The 19,861-nt window shown below is 31.3% G+C and overlaps 1 long non-coding RNA gene and 1 pseudogene across 1 annotated transcript; one reads left to right on the top strand and one right to left on the bottom strand.

The window, feature by feature from the left end:
• Positions 1-3,799: 3,799 nt before the first annotated feature.
• On the bottom strand, positions 3,800-12,577 carry LOC111885990 (zinc finger protein CONSTANS-LIKE 9-like; annotated as a pseudogene).
• A 5,604-nt stretch (positions 12,578-18,181) lies between these two features.
• Positions 18,182-19,530, top strand: LOC111886110 (uncharacterized). The gene is made up of 3 exons (XR_002848300.3): positions 18,182-18,731; positions 18,815-19,071; positions 19,154-19,530. It is a non-coding gene; the product is annotated as an uncharacterized LOC111886110 (long non-coding RNA).
• Positions 19,531-19,861: the final 331 nt, after the last annotated feature.

The raw sequence follows: 19,861 nt of genomic DNA, 5'->3' as shown, positions 1-19,861 counted from the left end.
ACCTTGAAGAGATTCAAGAGTCAACCAATGAAGGAACCTTATATGACACTAGCACTCAACCAGAGGAAACAGTTCCTGTTGAACCGGTTGATAAATCATTACCTCTTCGAAGATCCACTAGGGTGAGTGTGCCACCTGAGTTGTATGGTTTTCATATTACTTCAGATGGTGACACATTCATAAGTGACAGAACACTGGTAAACTTAGATGAACCAGTCACTTATAAGAAAGCAATGGCAGGCCCAAAGGCTTCCAAGTGGAAAGAGGCAATGGACAACGAGATTAAGTCCATGTATGACAACCAAGTTTGGAATTTGGTTGATAGTGCACCAGGTCGGAAGACAGTTGGGTGCAAATGGATCTTCAAGAAGAAGACAGACATGGATGGGAATGTGCATACGTTCAAGGCTCGACTGGTTGCAAAAGGATTCACTCAAACCCCAGGGGTTGACTATGATGAGACTTTTTTGCCGGTGGCTAAGATTAAATCTATTAGGATATTGCTCGCCATAGCTGCCTTTCATGACTATGAAATCTGGCAGATGGATGTCAAGATTGCCTTCCTTAACGGGAAGTTGGCTGAGGATGTTTACATGAGTCAGCCAGAGGGTTTTGTTGATGCAAAGTTTCCCAATAGAGTATGCAAGCTTGAGAAATCCATTTATGGATTGAAACAAGCATCTCGCAGCTGGAATCTTTGCTTCCATGAGAAAGTCAAAGAGTTTGGTTTCTCTAGAAGTGAAGATGAGTTTTGTGTGTATATCAAGGCTAGTGGGAGTATAGTAACTTTTCTGGTGTTATATGTCGATGACATATTACTCATTGGTAACGACGTTCCAACCTTGAATGAAGTTAAATCTTGGCTTGGAAAGTGTTTTGCCATGAAAGACCTAGGAGAAGCCGCCTATATTCTTGGGATTAGAATATTGAGAGATAAAAAGAAGAGACTAATTGGACTTAGTCAAAGCACATAATTGGATAAGGTACTAAAGAGGTTTAGTATGGAAAATTCCAAGAAGAGAGAGCTACCTATCCAGAGCAATACCAAATTGAGTAAGACTCAATGCCCGAGTACAAATGAGGAAATAGATGACATGATTCGTGTACCTTATGCTTCCGCTGTCGGATCGATCATGTACACTATGACATGTACTCGCCCTGACGTGGCATTTTCTTTGAGTATAGTCAGTCGCTATCAGGGAAACCCAGGTAGAGCTCATTGGATAGCCGTGAAGAATATACTCAAGTATTTGCGAAGAACAAAGGACTGGGTCCTTGTACTTGGTGGCAATGATACTTTGAGAGTAGATGGTTACAGTGATGCCAACTTTCAGACGGATAGAGATAACTTCCGTTCTCAGTCAGGCTGGGTATTCTTATTAAATGGAGGAGCAGTTACTTGGAAGAGCTCCAAGCAAGATACGGTGGCTGATTCTACTTGTGAATCAGAGTATATAGCAGCAAGTGAAGCGTCGAAAGAAGCAGCTTGGTTGAGGAACTTCATCGGGGATCTCGGAGTTGTTCCAACCATCCAGGAGCCTATGGAACTGTTCTGCGATAATGAAGGAGCGGTTGCCTTAACAAAGGAACCGAGAGATCATGGTAAAACCAGACATATCGATAGAAAGTACCATTTCATCAGACATAGAGTAGAAGAAGGCCATCTTATAGTGAAGAGGGTGTCATCTGAAGATAACCCAACAAATCCCCTCACAAAGGGTCTGAGTAGGGCTAAGCATATTCAGCATGCTCGGAGCATAGGACTGAAAGATGATATTAGTTTTAGTAGTTAGATTAGTTTTCTGAAACTTGTAACAAAGTAAATGTAATTGACTTTTGGTGATTAAATAATAAAGTATTATTTATAAGTTTGGGTTCTACCTTTTGTCAATTGTTTATTATTGTGTTTCATTTTGCATGTTTTACTTCCCGAATAATAAGATTATTCAAACTCCACAGTCGCTCGTACTTTTGGAAGTAAGTAGTGAATCAAGACTGTCATGAACTGGATTGTAGATTGTCTAAGGATAGACATGGCAATGTATTTGCTGCAACGTTCATGAGTACTCAGAAATTGAGATTTGAGTATTGGATAAACCCTCGCTCAGAGTATTACTTCATGGAATTCATCACGAGTAATACTGAGACGATAATATCTTATAATCTTGAAACAGAGATATATGAGTTGTGATTTGCAAGTCGGCTATGCATTGGTGATACGAAAACGCATCAGTAACTTGGTGTTATAAAACGTATTATCATGTATGGTTTGATGTGTAAAAGATACAAGCATATGAGTCAATGTTTATTCGTTCCTTTTGCCCTAACAGGAAAAGCGATATTTGTGGGCCCCTCGATGATTTGGTGTTGACTTGTGTGCTGGGCCCAGCCAGGACTAAATTGATGTGTTCAATTAGAAGTCCTACATCATCACAAATCAGGAATCGGGAAACATAGATTCTGGACAAAGAGGTTGATTGCATTCCATGTCTTTTGTCTAGGGATATCTAGCAGAACGAAGGATTATATGATCACTTATCTTAGGACACGTAACTGACTGGGTCAGAGTTCGGCAACAGCTTTTTGGAAGCTACAATTTGCTGGTCAAATTTAGAAGGCATACTAGCAATTATAGTTACAGACTTATCCAAGTGGGAGACTGTTGGATTAGGTGTCTAAGCCCATAACTATAATTGGTATGTACTTGAATTGATAGCAGCACAGTCCTTTTGGGTTGCCCTCAAACCTAGCAACCAGACAAGGAAATTATGAAAGGAGAGATATTAATTTATTATAAGATTAATAAATTAATATAAATGAATTTATTAATATGTTAAAAGATTAATATATTAATGAGAAATCATTTTGTTTAATTAATTGTTAGCCAGAAATTAATTAGAATTAATTTTGGGGTTAAAAGAATTGATTATAAGGTGCAGGGACTAGTTTGCAATTATCTAATAGTTGAGTGGAAGGCTCTAGAAACCCCTTGGATAAGGGTGGATGAAATCTTTAGGGGAAACCCTAATAATTTCGTCCATAGGGGCTTGGATAAGGCCCTTGGGTTTGCTTAGGCCCTAAGCAAAGGATAACTAGGGTTTTCCCTAAACCCTAGATCCCTCAACTATATAAGGAGCCTCCTGGTTCATGTTTTGGTCACACTCTTTTCTTTTGAAGAAACCCTAAGGGCCGAAATTTTGCATACTCCCTCTCCCCTCTCTCCTCTACTTTCCTTCTTGCTAGTTTGGGTGTGATTCCATTAGAGGCATTACACTTGTGGTGCTAAGCTTCCAAGAAGATCAAGATCAAGATCAAGGAATTATCAATTGTTTACTATAACAATTGAAAGGTATGTAATTACTAAACCCTAGGTTGTAAATTTTGATTATAGCCTCTCTCTCCTCTAGGGTTCTTGTTTTGCAATTCAAAGTTGTATGTTCAATAGATAAAACATAGATCCAAAGTAGGTTGCATGTGAACTTAGGAATTGTTTTTCTAGTTTATTTGTTTTACCTAAAACCCATCACAATCATCATCCATGGTCCTAATAAGTCCACGCCCGCCATGACAATAAACCCTGTGTTCTTTCAATAAAAAACATTTAGCATTTGAAGAAACAAAAACAGACTAAAACCAAGTTTAGCCCGAGGGGTGTTGACGTCAAGACAAATATTATTGTTCTTGGAACTGGCGCGAAGATGTGGGAATCAGATGATTCGGATGAATCTTGAAATTGGAATCGGAATCAGAATCATTCCCATTACTTCTTTTCATATCATTAAGAAACATGTCAAGATTCTTAGTTGCTTCGAGTTTGACTTATGGAATCATAATCATATGCATCACCAGCCTTCACGAATCTCCCTTTCACACATTTTCTTACGTCTGTCCGTGCCTTTCGTGTTGCATATCTTACTCTCTTCTCAAATCTATAAGACGAAAAACACAAATTTAGGGTTTAGGGTTTAAGATCATAGTCAGGATCTGTTTGGTAATATGGAATGGAATGAACAACGTAACTGAATGAGCAAAGTAATGAAATGGATCTTTACATTTCATTATCATGTTGAGTTTGTTGAAGGAATGGAATAGGCCATTTAAATATGTCGTTTTCCATGTATAAGTAAAAGATTAAATTATCATGAAATCTTATAAAATAGAGTCAATTATCATGAAATCTTAAAACAGAATTATAATCAAAAAAGTATTTTTAATTATCTTTAGAAAATAACAAAACCTAAGTTAATTCAGCTTTTGAGTTTTTTTTATATAAACAAAAGTAATTTATAAATATAATATATCATTCCATTCCATCAATGAATGAAAAATAAAAACACCTCTCCCCATTGGAATGAAAATCAGTCCAGGAGAAGGAATCACATATTCTGCGAGGGAGGAATCCTATATTCCATTCCGTCATAATGCTCTATTCCATTCCCTATTTAAATACTGTGTACCAAACACTATATTTTCATTCATATCTCATTATAAAAAGAGTAGTAAAGATACTCAATTTCTCATCTTCTTTTTTTCCCCTGTAACAGAGGACATCACTTCTGCTACCAATAGCAGTGGTGGTTTGATCAGAGGCAACACCACCACCTTAGATGAACCATGGTGGCTCACCCATTAGAAGTATTGAAGAAGAAGCTCCATAATCTTGATATTCACCACCGTTACTCTCTCCTGTGAGACTTGAGAATGAGATGTTTGAATGTTGTCTTCCATAACACAGATTTGGTTCTATTTTGCAGCTTATTAATGAATCGGTTGATGCTGCATTGCTGCATGTTGGTTGCACTTGATTCCCATGTCCAGTTGATGATTCCTAACCACATAAAAACACATTAAAATTACATCTTTTTTTAAAAATTGAATTAAAAAATTCATGGTTAATTGAGTGAAAGTAATACCTTGGCAGCATATGAACCATGACAATTTGATTCAACACCATTAAACAAACAATCAATCCCAACTTTTGCAAAAAGATGTTCGGGATCATTATGGCCTACACCAAAGAGTTCTTCATAGTTCTCAATTCTCAAGTCAACTTCATCCATATTAAAGTCAACATAGCATCCATCATCATCAAATGCTTCAGCATCTTTTTTCTTGAATGTGATGTCTACTTGTAAACAATACAAAAAAATCCTTACTCGATGCATGATTAAAAAATACAACTATGAGGGTGTTTGCATGCACTCTTTCATAGTTATTAGAGATGTTTTACATTTATCCACTCCAAAACTTTATTCTTTTTACCATAAAAAAGCATAATGATAATCAATAGAAAAAGTAACATCACATAAACCGACCTAATTACCTTTGATGAAGAAGAATTCAGCTGCCCAACTTATTGAACTACATTTTCTTGTTATCATCAACACGAACACTTGAAGAACCTGTCCATAAATTCAATTCATTTACAACTACATCTTGATTATTATTGCCTCTAGAAGGTCCTTGACTATTATCAGTAATGCTCATTGACCAAATTCCTTATTCACAAGTAGAATCAATAATCGAGGGCAATTCTGTCATAAACGACCAAATAGATGAAAGTTCAATAGTTGAAGGCCAACTCGAGTAACAATTCAATGTTTGTTTTTCTCAAATTTCCACGTTCGCAATATGATGCTTTAGGCTTAAGATATAAAATACAAAATGTATGATTAACATCGTCAAATAAATAAACAAAACATTACCTGAGATTTAATGTTGTCAGATTTGGGGTAACTTGGTATTATCCGATGTACATAGAATCCCTTAAAAGAAGAAGAAATTTCAGAATAGAAGTTCGTTGTTTCTCGAGCCATCGGATCATTACACCGTCTTAGGCAGTGTCCACGTACCCGTCCCCCATGCCTGACATCTTTTCTTCTTGTTTCAGTCAGTCTCCGTCGTTCCCTCGTGTGTTCGTGGATTGTGCTCACTAGAAAACCGAGCGCCTCGAAGAGGTTTGTGACGGAAGCGAGGGTTTGTAATTTTGAAGGTAGGCGATCATCGGTGAGTTGAAAGGGAAAATAAAGAGGGAGCACGGAGGTTGGGAGCTTCTAGAGATGATCGTGCACATGGAACCCAGAGCAGACGTAGGTGGAATGGAAACCGCCGCAATCGGTTGTGCCAAAACCGTAAATATAGAGTTATTACCGTTAGGATTGAAAGATGGGGGAGTTTAAATGGCTGAGATGTGTTGGACAGCTTTAGACTCAACGTCGTCCATAATATAAAGAACAAGAAGTTAAGAACCATATTTCTTTATAACTAGATGTGTGCACGCGTAAAACGATGACGATAAATAGTTTTTTTTTTTGGCGAATACCTTCTTACAGGAAAATAATTATTAAAATTTATTATTAGTTATTATGTAATAAAAATTATCAATTTTAAATAAAAAATTTATCTTTTATACCATATATTTATATTATTTCTTTATACTATTGATGTGAATTAATTAATAGCAATGTCTAGTTTAATAAATATAAATTATTTTATATACATGACTTTAATATTTTAAAGTTTTTATTTTGCTCTAAATTGAATTTCTTAATTACTTTCCTTAATTCAAAATTTCAAACTTTTGGCAAGTATTAGTGAATTATTTATGCATAATTGATTTGTACAAAAAGCTTTATAACTTATACTTCTTAGAATTCAAGATATGACTAATATGTTTTATAATATAGTATAAGATATTAGGCAACTAAGGGCCCTTATGATATTTAAAATAAATTGATTAAATTCAGTTTTCATTTCCCATGATTTAATAGCGATTAAGTATCTTCATTTGATATCAACAATTCTCGTAATTCATATCCAAATCAAAGAGTTACCATTCCTAGTGAAATGGGTAGTCATAAAAAAATAGGTATTTTGTATTTATCGGTTAAACTAAACAATATATTTGTTTGTTAAAGAAAACATAATTGGGTTAACATGAAGAATTAATTTCCTGATCGTTAATATTATTGAAGGGGTGGTGATCTATACACAACAATTTTATCCATACACAACAAATTATATTTTATATAGTTGTACAATACAATCATCTAAATCATAAATTGTTGTGTGTGGCTAAAAAGTGTTGTGTACAAATCATGTTCGTATTTATACATGGACATGACTTTGGGAAGAATAAATAAAAAGATAACGAAACAATGATAAGGAAATTAAATCAATCATAATAGGAAACAAATAACAAGTAAAGCTAATCCTAAAAACTCCTTTACCCTCCCTTCAAGTTGGAGCGTGTAGATATCGAAAGCCCATCTTGACAAGTAGAGAATGAAAGCTTGTTGTTCCAAGCGGTTTAGTAAAAATGTCATGTTTACTTCTGGTTTTGGTGGATCACTTAATTGAACAAGAAGCCTTTTGTATTACTCAATGTTGAGACCTGGTATGGGATGTGTTCTTCCTTTGATCACTTGCATGTCTTTGTTGGCGAGCCTCCCACTAATCATGTATCCTATTTTCTCGAAACAGCCATCAATGTTGTGTTCACTTTTTCCACTGTGCTTATGCTTGCACTTCAAATTCTTCTTGTAAAAAATATTTTTATACATTGATGTTTAACTTCGGCTTAGATAGGTTACTGCCTCAACAACGGTTTTGCATGACATGGTAATACTTCTTTGTTCTTCGTCTTCATCAACCAGGTGGTAGAAAGCCCTCAAGGTTAGCATTGGTTTGATGCTAAGAATTTGGGTTCTAACTGTTTGAAATTCTTCATTAAGACTCATTAGAAACTCATAGATGTGTTCTCTCTCTTTGTCTTCTACGAGTCTTCTTCCAAGATTACATGAGCATTTTCCACATATACACTTTGACTGTGATGTGAAGGATTGTATCTCATCCCAGATACATCTTAGCTTCGTAAAGTATGCTGAGAAAAACATGTTTTCTTATCTTGTTAAAGTTAGTTTTCATTTTAGTTCGTATGCCCTCGGTGCACTCTCCTTTTTAAAACGCTCTTCAAGATCTTGCCAAATTTCTCTCGTTGTGTGTGCATATTTATAGTGTCTCTTATCTCCTTTTTCATGGTTGTGGTCAGCCAACCTTTAACGATATATATATATATATATATATATATATATATATATATATATATATATATATATATATATATATATGTGTGTGTGTGTGTGTGTACTTGATTTTCTTCTGTTTTCTTTTGATTTTCAGTTTGTGTTTCCTAATTATTTTGATTCAATGTCTTGATTCAAAGGAGTTTGAAGATATCGGTCCCTTTTTGTTGCTTATAGCTGTTTTTTATTCACCTCCCCAATAAGGTCTTTTGTTAAGACTCTTCTTTTCCTCTAGTTTAATTTCTTTGGCAATTTAGTTATCGATTACTGTTGATACATAGATTCATTGTAATAATAAAAAATTAAACTAATTTCCATGGATGAATAGAAGATTTGAAATTGGGGGAATGTGAACAACGTAACAAAGATCTAGAGCCTTCAATGCGTTATTTTAATTGAAAAATGTTGTTATAATTTGAATCTTCAACTGAAACTTGAAACAGACACGTACGAGTTGACACAATCACATTTTGGTCAACTACAATGGAGCTTGAAGTAACTAGGATTAGGGTTCTAGAAAAGATCACGTTGGAAGTGAAGTAGGAATATCATAAGTTTCAAAGGGAAAAATCTTATGGTCAAAATCCATCTATTTGAGATATGTTTGTTTTCTATGAAGGTGATCTACGGATCATACACCCTTCTAAAAAACTACAGAGCATCTGAAACCACCTCGAATCTCAACTTCTATTCATCACAAAAGAATACCCGGTTAATGTCAAATCTAGAATCTTAAACATCACATTCACCCCATCTCCAAACACCTCTTATTCTTACGTATTTGACAATGGTGGGTTTTTGATGTCGCAAGTGATGGAGGGAATATGAAGAAGATGAATTAAAAAGTGTACATTTGGGTATATGAGAGAGAGAGAGGTGGAGTTTTTTTTTTATTACTTTTTAATTATTTCATTGAATAAAGAATAAAAGGAAAATAAAAACTAAAAGAACCATGAAACCAAAAATAATCGAGGTTTGAACTAAAAGTCAAAAAAATACATACCATATGGACTATTTTGCAGTTTTGTATTTATTACTTTTTAAATAAGTTTTAAACTATCTCTTGATATAGATTATATATTTAACATTATATTTAATCTATTTTTTTTTATTTTATAATTTGACATTTTAATTTAGGTTTTATATTTAAATTGTGTAACTATTTAGAAAAAAATAGGTTTTGAAAATGTTTATCTAAGTTTATTTTGAATTTTGATTTATGTATTAGATTTAACATTATATATAAATTAACAAATTAAATGTATAAGATTGATAATTACAAAGTGAGGGTTTCAAATCAACAAAATAAGTATATAAAATTATTGTTTAGAATTTAACATCATATTTAAATAAACAATATATTATATTGATAATAAAGAATTAATGTTGAAATTCGAATAATAATTAATTTACTATATTAATTGAAAAAGAAATTAAAAAGTTTTTGGTTTAAAATGAATTGGATGATAGGAAACTTATCTCTTTTATGGTATACTAGACATATTCTGGTGTGTTTCGCAAAAATGCAATTACATAATTAAAATAATAATGAGCAGAAGTTTATATCAACAACCGGATTAGGTATTTGGATATTAAAAGTATAAATATAGTCGAAATCGAAAATAAGTATTTACGCAAAATTGTAATGTATAAATTTATACCTCTCTAAAGTATAATATAAGCAAAATTACAATTGATTTCGGCGATTTTCATTTGTTAAAAACGATGGACTATATTGTTATAAAAAATTTATATAAACACACATATCTCAATGAGAATGGCTAAAAATTAGTTTAATTTATTATTAAATTTGTGACATTTTATATAATAAGTCCAGTTTTAGTTAAAGAACGATATCGTATATTTATATTATTGTGAAAATCATAACTGGAGACATAACAAAAAAAATTATGCTATAACCACATAAAAACAAGCCTTACATCAAAATATAGAAAAAAATTATCCAGTTGATTCATACCAAACTTGTGTATTAAAAGTTATGATATAAAAATTTATGAAATTGTTCATATTATATTATAAGTTTATAACAATATAATGATAAATCAAATAAATACAATAATAAAATAAACAAAACAATTTAAATATGCGATGATGTTGTTGCCTTCTTTTTAAAGTGGTGATATATATATATATATATATATAATATATATATATATATATATATATATATATATATATATATATATATAGGGAAGGGTTATATGGAAAATGAAGGATTAGGGCAACACATACTTGAACCAATGAAAAAATGATAACACATCACTTTAGGGTAACTATATAAATAACTTCCACAATACTTTACTTGTGAATAAAGAAATGGACACGCGTCGTTTGATTATTGGTTCCAGCGTATGTTGCCCTAGTTATTTGTTTTCCATAGAACTCATTCCTATATATATATATATATATATATATATATATATATATATATATATATATATATATATATATATATATATATATATATATATATATATATATATATATATATATATATATATATATATATATATATATATATATATATATATATATATATATATGGGAGAGTTCAATTGAGAAAAAAAAGATTGAGAATAGGGAAATTATTCTCAGCCACTTATTTATTTGTGCCGCAAAAGTCTCCGTTGTACCAACGGAAATGGGAAAAGAATAGACATGTGTTTTCCAACAAAACATGTTTCCTTAAACTATGTTAAATATTACCTTAATATATACAAAAACATAGTCTTTTTCGTTTTTTTTTTTTTAATTTTTAAGAAGCTATTTTTATCGAAAAATTATTTTAAATATACCAAAATTCATGATTTTTTATTCTCTACAAATAGACATCCATATTGATATAGTTTCAAAATAAAATAAAATTTTATTTTTTTTATATTTTCAGCTATCGTTATTCATAAATGAATAAAAATGAATCAAGTTTTTTCCACAGTACATGAATAAAAACTATGATTAATTTTTTTTTTACATTTTAAGTATCATTTATATATGAATATAGCATATATTAAACATATTATATTCATATTTAAATATTTGACGATTCATTCACTTGTGAATATTACATAGTATATTCACTTGTGAATATTAGATGGTATATTCACTTATGAATATTAGATAATATTTTCATATATGAATATTACATAGTATTACATGATATATCACATGTGAATATTACATAGAATATTCACTTGTGAATATTAGATTATATATTCACTTATGAATATTACACAGTATATTCACATATGAATATTACAATGTGTTTTCACAAATATATATATATATATATATATATATATATATATATATATATATATATATATATATAATTTTGATATTTATTCACATATGAATAACATACAGACTTGCATATTCGTTTTTTTGTTTTAATAATCATATACAGATTCAAGTGAGAAAACATATACATATATAAATATAACGTGGTAATTTAGTTTATGCATTTCATCAAACAGTTGGAGTGCATACAAGTTAACTATTTTAAAAATGTTAAAAACATCAAATTATCAATTCCAAATCATCATATACTTCCGATTTCGACTTCAGATGCGACACCTATGTCTGATCGATTTCTCATTTTGATTTTGATTTCCAAAAATCCGATTGGGAACCTGTGAGTACCGATTCTGAGTCCTTCAATGTCGACCGTGACTGCGAGTCCAGAACTTCAATTCCAATTTCATGAACAGCGAAGAAATTCCGATTCCAACTGATTTCGTTTGCGAATCTGGGAAATTCCAGTTCCAAACTTTAACAAATCGATGAAATTGATGAATTTGGGTTGCGAATTTGTCTTGAACGACGAACCTCCCAGCTATGAATATTGATGATTGATTAACACTGGATGACATTGATGATGGTTTAGTTGAAGAAATTTGGATGATTGTTGAAGGCTGGAGGAGAAATTTTGAGGATGAACGAACTGTTATCGAATTCTCTATAGTTACGTATTTGACATTGAAGGTTATTAACATATTTACATGTTTGTCACCGTGTCTTTTTATGCTTAGATAAATGAGTGGCTGATAATGATTCCCCCATTCTCAACCTTTTTTTATTTTCTCAATTGAACCCACCTATATATATATATATATATATATATATATATATATATATATATATATATATATATATATATACAAGCAACAAGTTTTTAATTAGTTAGATTTTGCTGACAACAATGCTCTAATAAGAAAAAGATTAGAGATACAATGTTATAATAAAAAAAAAGTAAAAAGCTATAACAAATGACAGATTAAAACTGCAATGCTATAAAAGAAAGAGAAAAAAGTTGGATTCTATAATGAACTAATAAATGAAAGGATGTTGCTTTTTATGATTAAGGACTCACCTTCTGATGAATCAGATTTTGGAGTAGAGACTGAAGCACCATCATCCAGCCAATCATATGGATTGATATGGATTGTTCCTAACATAAGTTTACTAAAAATCATTATCAGGTGGTTATGGAAGGTACGTGGAAAGAGAAATATATCTTATCTGTCATTAAAAATGGCCAAGTGAACACATGGTTTCGTTTTATCTCTTAAATTTACTGGTGCTTACCAAACTCTTGGATAAATTGTTAAAAGAAAAGAAGTTGCAATGTCTTGGCATGCAAAGTGTACACATAATGATGAAACATACTTAATATTAGCCCCGGATATAATTTGGGTGTACCTCATATCTATATAGATAGTTAGTCATAGAAAGAAGCTCACATTTAGTTAGTGATTAAAAGCAATAATAGTTAATGATTGATCTGATTCAAACCCCAAGAACCCACATTTGAGAATATGGTTGAGCTACCTGACTTAAAAAAATAGTTCCTATGTCAGCATTTGGGAAATTTTCAATTAAAAAATCTAATTAATTGCCATTTTACCTTAGATCCATTGGTAAGAAAATATGTTTAAGGATTTCATGTATCATGCTAGCTGACTGATGATAAACTGCTTTTTTAATGTCTGTTGTTTCCGACTACAACAACAAACCAAACAATTAACTTTCTACAACTTTTCCACCATAGAAAACTATAAACATAATAAAACAAAAAACATGTGTTAAAACTTACATGGGTTTATCGCCCAAATATATATAAAAAAAAACTTTACTTTCTATGTTATCCACGAAAATGCAACATGTCCTTAATTAAGTCAATCCACATCTATTTTTTCTCCATGAATAATTTGTACTTCATTTGGAAATCTTTTATTTTTGTTCCCATTTAATACGTTTCAAAACTTTCTATATATGCTTACCTCTGCACAAATTATTAGCAATATAAAAAGGCAAGTTTTTACCAATGATTGATATAGATGGACACAAAAATGGGCAGGATATCAATTTTTTCTGTTCAAGAAGATAAAGCAATTCATAGACGCTCAAATTTCAAAAGCCCTGTAAGTTTTTGTCTAACTTATTCAACATGTTTCATCCTTTTTCATTTCGATTTGATATATGATCGTACGCAATAACATTTCCATCCATTCGATTGAAACATCTAAAATAAAAACCAGATCAAAAAAATCCATGTTTTGACCAGTTTTAGGTCAATGTTTCTTATTCTTGCTGTAATTCATTGTATTGTGATTCAAATAACTTGAAAAAGAAATGAGATTGCCATGTATACCAAGTGTCTAACATAAGAAAAAAATCATTTCTTACGGCATACACTAACAGATGCCTACGTATCTAATCAAAGACAACATTAAATTCCAAATACTCGCTAATTTCTCTATTTATCCAGAAAAAAAAAACAGGTAATTAGTTTGGTTAGATTACAGGCACATCACTAAAAAGGTAATCTAGGGTAAGAGAAAGAACCGGCAGAAAAAATATACACATGGATGTCTTCAATTCCCTAAAAAATCCAATCAAAATTAACATTACATTCAAAATACCCATAAAATTTTGCAAAAAAAACACACTAATCAATTTCGATAGAGAAACTTGTGCCTTTAATTTCAAATGATACAAACATCAACAAAAATTCATAAAATCATACAAACGTTAATTTTTCATAAAAATAGTACATAAAACCATACAAACGTTAGATTCACTGATGGGATAATATATTTCATCTACTTTCCATACCTATATAAATCGAATTGTTAGATAAAACCTGAACTGGGAAAGAAAATCCTTCAATTGGATTACCTCTAAAGTAAATAAACTCCAAATCAAATTAGGGTTCGTGATGATTTACCTATGGGGAAGAAATCACAGTGGAAAACCACTTTGAGTATTTCCTATTTCAAAATTCTGGCAGTGAAGTAAATTGTTGGTCGCTAAATTAAGGATTATGTGTCGAGGGGAAATATAACCGGCTCCTTCTTGGAGAGGAGCCAAATGGGCAAAGGCGATTTGGAGGATGAATGGATTTATGGAATTTTCTTACCGGTACAACGGATGCGACGATCAGGACGGATTGAATCGGCATTTTTTTTTTGTAAAATGCGTCGTTCAGTAATGGGTTACGTGGCAGAAATTGAACCCGGTGAATTTGATTTAGAAGCCATCAGAATAAAAGGGCTTTCATATATAATAATGATATATATATATATATATATATATATATATATATATATATATATATATATATATATATATATATATATATAGGTAAAGGTTCAAAAACCACTAAAAATTAAAAATCGTAAGAACACAATTTTATAACCAAGATATACACACACTACATACATTTTTACATGGTTATTTTCCCTCTCTTCTCAAACTTGAAGAACACACAAACATTACCTCCAGTTAGCCACCAGCCACTACCCTTGACTGCCACCGCCTCCTTTCTCTCTTCAGATCTACAATTTTCGTCTTCAAATCTACTATTTTCGATTTCAAATCTTTGATTTTCTCGTCCGGATTATGAGCTCCGGCGAGCGGTGATAACCACTACCTTCCTCCATCACTGTCGATCGCCATTTGGTTTCAGATCTGAAGTCAAAAAGTTGTTTCAGCTTCACTTTTTTCTCTCTAAAACACAAAACATATCAGATCTGGTGCAATTTGGTTTAGGTCTGATAGTCGACCTTATCACCATCGACCACCACCTAACATCAGCTATTATGCTTCGTTGGAACACCAAAAAACGTCACACCCTGCTCTGAAGTCCAGATCTAGTTCGTCTTTAGATCTTCGACATCCAGATCTTATGGAATACAAGAAAACTTCTCCGGTTTGCTTCGTTGGAACAATAGATCTGACGGAAATCACAACCAACAGATCTGACATCCAGATCTGATGTTACCACCGTCGATGCGACTCCACCTCTACAACCACCGACGTCGCACCACTGTTGTTGCTGCCTACCATCAGTGCTCATGGATCTGAAGCAAGGGAACAATCTCAGATCTGGATATAAGATGCATTGAAGGTGTTTGTTGAAATGTTTAACCAATAACAATGTATGTTTTTAAACATTGAATAATATGAATAAGTTTCTGAACTAGTTTCTTAAGCTATGAATAAGCGGTTTTTTTATAATTATTAAGTTGTTAGTGCATGGATTTTATACAAATCTGATTGTTTCAATTAGAAAAAAAATTTAAGGTACGAATGCTTGATTTTTTTTATAAGTATTAAGTTGTGAATACATGATTTTTTGTAAGTATTAATTTGTGAATGTATGATTTTTTTCATAAGTTTTAGTTTTGATTAAATGGATTTTTTATATGTTTTAAGCAGTATATGTATGAATTTTTGTAAGTTTTAATGTGAATTTAAATGTGTTTTTATTATATTAGTGTTTTCTCAAATAATGTGAATTTAGGTTTTTTAAGTTGTAAATTGTGATAAGTGTGTGAACTATAATATAATATAACCTCCAAGCTCCAAACATTATCAGATGTAATTCTTAACCTATAAATATATTTTACTAAACTGTGAATTTATGTATTAAATTGTGAATTAAATGTATTAAGTTGTGAAATGAGTATATTAAGTTGTTAATTTTTTTTACGGATTTTATTTTTACTTCTAAAATATAAGATGAAAGAAGCATTATATATATATATATATATATATATATATATATATATATATATATATATATATATATATATATATTATTTTCTTTAATTTTAAATAACATGTAAAAATTAAATTGTGAATATTATATAAACTAAAATTTGAAAGAAAAACTAGCCCAGAAATCTGAATGTATAAATATAACTACTAAGTACAAAATATGGATGTGAATATATAGTTTTTGTGTATTAAACTGTAAATTTAATATAATAAGTTGTTAATTTTGTGTATTAACTGTATTAAGTTGTGAATTGATTGTATTAAGTTTTGATTTTTTTTATGAATTTTATGTTAAAATATAAATATTTGTATTAATTTTAATGTGAGTATTTTTTTTGTGAAGGAAATATGTAAGAATGTATTAGTTTTTATAATTGGTGCATTAAACTCTTAATTAGTGAATTAATATGTTTATTAAATTGTGAATATAATATTAAGCTAACAATGTATGATTTTATATACAGATTTGGTTTGAAATGAATGATAGTTACAACGTTGACATATATAGATAGTGTTGTGGTAGCTGGTGGTGGTGGTAAAGTTTGGGTTTGACTTTCCTAAGTTAGTGAATTAGTGATATTATGATTGTATTAAATTATGAATTTGGTATACTAAAGAATGAATTGTATTAAATTTTGTTTTTTGTGTTAAAATATGAATCGATGTATGGATTAAAATATTAGATTACAAAAATTATAATTTTACCCTTTTCGTACCAAAAATACAAAAAAAAATATCCGGATTTTAACATGTTTAATAAGTATTGTGTACATATTTACTTATAAAATAGGATTCGTATGGTTCTTAATCTTTTGTATTCTAATTTGAACCACTCCAAATATATATATATATATATATATATATATATATATATATATATATATATATATATATATATATATATATATATATATATATATATATATATATTGCATTACCTCGTTTATAAGAGTCATACTAGGTGAATATGAGCTTATTATGGAGATTAAAATTATATAGTTAAAATTCCATTATATATCAATTGAAAATGAATATGTTATTGACATTGACTATTAGATAATAAATTTTACACTATGTTAATATATAAAATTATAACAATTCAAGTTTGAACATTGAGATAAAATAAACATATATTAAAATCAAATCATTTTTTCTTGTAAATAAAATTTAAGAATATTTCATGTAGTGTTATTCAATGTCCTGTTACTAATAAGCAATTTAAAAATTACTTATTTATTCGGATTGCCGATATCTATCATGTATATACCATAAAAAAGGATTCTCTTAATTGTTCAAAATATCACAATTTTGCTAACGCTATATAACACATCATCATATATGATAATTTAATAACAAATAACATGCTCGTACGTCATCAACGTACAAGCTCTCTATTGAGTTTAGTTTGAATAAATGTTAGACGAGTATCTACATTTGATTCAATGAAAGTTGGTGATATTTGAAAATTTGCAAAATATGACGTACAACTTCCCATTCCCAATGAGTATATCTAGAATGTTTTGATGTGATATATATATATATATATATATATATATATATATATATATATATATATATATATATATATATATATATATATATATATATATATATATATATATATATATATATATATATATATATATATACCTCCACTAATAAACAAGACATTTAAATATCACATGTCCCATTATACTATATATTAAAATTATTCACCCTTAGCTACAGTAAAGTGGCTAAAGGATTGACATAAATGGTCCCTCAATTATTAATATACATACATTAAAAAGTGGCTAAAAGATTGACATAAATGGTCCCTCAATTATAATATATATTAATATTAAAGAAGGTCAGGAATAGTAAAGTTGGCAGTTGTTTGGCAATAATGGCCCTTGGATGTGTTTTTTTCGTTTTGTTTTTGTACATGGGTATTTTTATGGAGATATTTACGTTCTTCTGTACACGTGTTTCATCATCGTTTGTTTTATCCGCTTCCGGATCGTTCCCACCACTCTTATCCGATCTCTTTCGATTCCAGTTCTATCCCCTATCCCGTTTTATCCATCGCTTTCCCTCAATCGATTATATATGGCGACGGGGAGCGGCTGACCAGCGGCGGCGAAGATAGTATGGAACGAGAGACAGAAAATGTTTGAAACAGAGGAAATTTTGTTCCTCATAGGAAAGCGGGAGGCAGACATTAGAGGTTGATTATACCCTATTTGTTTTATCGATGAAGGAATCCTGAAAACAACCACACACCTTCACTAAGAATGTCGATTTCTCTCACTTTGACGAAATAGCCAATTGAGCACCGCCATCACCACCGTCTGCTTCGGTTCGTTACGTTTTCCTCTTCCATGTTTCTATTCAGCCACCACTTTCCCCAACCCACCTCTCCTGCTACGCACTCTGATTTCTTTCCAGAAACCTCATCGCATCGGCGGCAAAATCGACCCGTCGTACGCCACTGGGGCACCAGTGATTGCATGAGTGATGGTCGCCGATGTTGGTGGTGTAGTCGATGAAGTATTCTATAACGTAGCCGGCGCCATCTTGCAACATGTTTGTTTTTCGTTCTCTAAACTTCACTTTGAATCTCGATTTGTATGATTTGTAGACCTAAATTTAATCCCTAAATTTTGCAGATGCTGCTCCCACAAACCGAAGAGCATCGACGCCATGGCATCCCGGATTAGACGATCCTCTATTTCTCAGCCGGGTACAAGCCGATGTTGGCTAATTCCTAATCGATGATCCTACCCCTCTCTCACTTCAGCATCGCCCCTTCTCTACCGCCTCCTTCATCGTTACAAATGCTTCAAGTCTCCACCGCTGTACAAATGTTTTAAAATTGATCGACACCAACTTCGTTCTTTCTCTGGAAAGCCTTCGACACTAATAGGTACTTCTTTCTATCTTATCTGTCTCTTGATCGATTCGTGTATCTCTTTTTTAACCTCGACTGTATGCACATTTTGACACAGGTAGGAGGATCTCCATTAAACACCGGCCCTCCACTATGTCTCCACCGCTCCATCTCTTACCTTCTTCATTCATCTATATTTTTTCTTTTTTTTCTAACTATACATTCGTCTTTCTCTCTTCTCTCTAAGATGCTTTGCTCACTGAAACTGGAAATGGACTATTGTTCAACAACCTGGATGTGAAGTTTGGAGCTTATAACTGTGATAAGTTTCGACTCCTTGCTAAAATCAATTTACCGTTTGCTGGAACTTAAGATTTTAATGATTTTCTTTCATAATAGATGCTTCAATTGGTTTTCTCAGTTAAACCCTAACCTTTTAATTTTTTACAGTACGTTTTGTTTTTTCCACAATACGCTTTCTTTTGGTTTCAATCGGTTCTAACTTTCTTGGAACCGCCGGTTCCGGTTCTGGTTCCAGTTCTCGCCAAATGAGGCGGGTACCCGTCTATGCTCATCCCTACTTTTTATAAATTGTCTTTAACACCTTTGGACGTCAAAATTCCATTCAAATTGAAAATGAGATAATTTTCGTTGGTGTTTGTTTTCCTATGACCATAAATAAAAGTCAATGTCAAATGTTGATTTTTTTTACAGGAACTAATTTTCTTACACGGTCAGTTATATGTTGTTTTATCCAGAAAAATGAGCATATAATGATTGAAGTTATTGACTTTAGATAAAAATTGTAATTTAACCAATAAAACGT

The sequence above is a fragment of the Lactuca sativa genome, chromosome 1, assembly GCF_002870075.4.
Source record: "Lactuca sativa cultivar Salinas chromosome 1, Lsat_Salinas_v11, whole genome shotgun sequence".
Taxonomy (NCBI): domain Eukaryota; kingdom Viridiplantae; phylum Streptophyta; class Magnoliopsida; order Asterales; family Asteraceae; genus Lactuca; species Lactuca sativa.
Note: the sequence above shows the minus strand (reverse complement) of the source record. Positions and strands in the feature narration are given on the sequence as shown.